Raw genomic sequence first — 2,331 nt, forward strand, 5'->3', positions numbered from 1 at the left:
GTTGTGCTTTGTCATCAATGTGTTTACTAATAAAACAATTATCTTGCTCAATCTTGCCGAATATCGCCTGATTTTAGCCAACTCGGCCTACGAGTGCTGGCCTCGTCGGTTAATTATCAGGCGATGTTCCGCGCGATTTCGCAGGATAATTGTTAACTATTCACCTCCGAGCAACTTGCGCGGGATTTGCGCCCGAAAATATTGTAACCGTTGGAGGAATAATGAGTTAAAATCATCTTTTTGTGCTATATCATCTCACTGTTTTAGTATATACTAAAACAACTATTCATCTCAGTGTCGGTGGCTAGTGGTTGATATTTACCTCGCCGCTTCGCGGCACGGTACATAATATTCACCACTAGCCACTTCCACTTCGGTGAATAGTTGTTAAATAGCGACACGCAAGTTAACTTACAACTCGTCATGACGACTTAAAAGAGTCGCCATAACGAATTATAACTTGACCTATGAATCGCCATGTTTTAAGTCGATTAAAATTTACCATAATAAATTATAAGTCACCGTGACGTGTTATAAGTCGATTTATAAGTCATCATGATGAGTTATAAGTTGATTTGTAAGTCACGTCACGGTGACTTATAATTCATTATGGCAAGTTTTAATCGACTTAAGTCGTCATGACGAGTTGTAAGTTAACTTGCGTGTCGCTATTTAACAACTATTCACCGAAGTGGAAGTGGCTAGTGGTGGGTATTATGTACCGTGCCGCGAAAATTTGTCGACTTATGTAATATGCCAAAGTTTCAGCTTCAAATTTCTTATTAACGCAAGTGTTTTGAGTGATAATTAACTTCAGAGTCTCTTTTAACCATAACTTGGAAGGAAAAAAGATAATCGAAATTAAATGGCTGATTTTTGCATACACGCTTTGTTGAAACTTTAACCGGAACCCATATGCTTCAAATATGACCAAGTTGTGATAACAGCCACTGGCTAGCGAAAAATTTCCATGAGCTATTGTTCTCACCCATCAAAGCCTGAGGATAGGGCTTTACAAAGATGGTTTTGTTTTTGCCTAAAATTAATTTCCTGTTGCTAAAAGAGAGATTTAAAAGTGGCCTAAATTGCACTAAAAATCAGCCTCTGGGGACCCCTGAGGGGCTGATATCCAGAACTCGGCTAAAAAAAAGTCGTTGAAGCTGGAACTTTGGCATATTACATAAGTCGACATAACTACTTTGTTTACCAATTTTAAGCGAAATCGGCCGACCTTCATTTCCAAGTCTTCCCCGGTCTCTCAGGCAGAAGCTCTTAAGGAGCTTAAGGATTTGCGCCCGAAAATATTGTAACCGTTGGAGGAATAATGAGTTAAAATCATCTTTTTGTGCTATATCATCTCACTGTTTTAGTATATACTGAAACAACTATTCATCTCAGTGTCGGTGGCTTCAACGACTTTTTTTTAGCCGAGTTCTGGATATCAGCCCCTCAGGGGTCCCCAGAGGCTGATTTTTAGTGCAATTTAGGCCACTTTTAAATCTCTCTTTTAGCAACAGGAAATTAATTTTAGGCAAAAACAAAACCACCTTTGTAAAGCCCTATCCTCAGGCTTTTATGGGAGAGAACATTAGCTCATGGAAATTTTTCGCTAGCCTGTGGCTGTTATCACAACTTGGTCATATTTGAAGCATATGGGAAGCAACCGGAAATGGCCTTTTTTTCAGACCAAATATTTTCCATGCCCATGTTTTATATCTTGAGGGCTTAGTATCCCTGCAACGTTCAGCCCTTAGTTTAGTAATATCAAGAAAAAAATACTAAGGTTGAGGCTTTTTACTAAGAAAAAAACTTACGAGAAGATGGCTAACCAGGCCACTTCCGGTTAAACTTTCAACAAAGTTTCAAAACGATTCTCAAGTAGTGTCACGACAGATGTTGTGGTTGCATTTAAACAGACCAATAAGTTCTTTTTTCTTCAGAAAATATTAAAGCCCAAACAGGTGGGTTATAGTACTACTGAATGGAACTACAAAGCTTGCTTATATCCTGATTTAATTAGCGCTTCATTACTACGGGCCACAGACGTGATACGTTGAACGAGTTGAACAAAGGAGATAAACTTAACATTGCAGTTTGGACGAAAAAGGTGCAATTTCGCATTGTGATTTACCGGCAAGAGATGTGTTGTTAGGTAAACAAAGAGTTTTCGCAGCGGCTCTATTGTCTTAATTTTCAAGACTTCTTCCAAAATTTCTTATTAACGCAAGTGTTTTGAGTGATAATTAACTTCAGAGTCTCTTTTAACCATAACTTGGAAGGAAAAAAGATAATCGAAATTAAATGGCTGATTTTTGCATACACGCTTTGTTG

This window comes from Montipora capricornis, chromosome 12 (assembly GCF_036669925.1).
Source record: "Montipora capricornis isolate CH-2021 chromosome 12, ASM3666992v2, whole genome shotgun sequence".
Lineage (NCBI taxonomy): Eukaryota > Metazoa > Cnidaria > Anthozoa > Scleractinia > Acroporidae > Montipora > Montipora capricornis.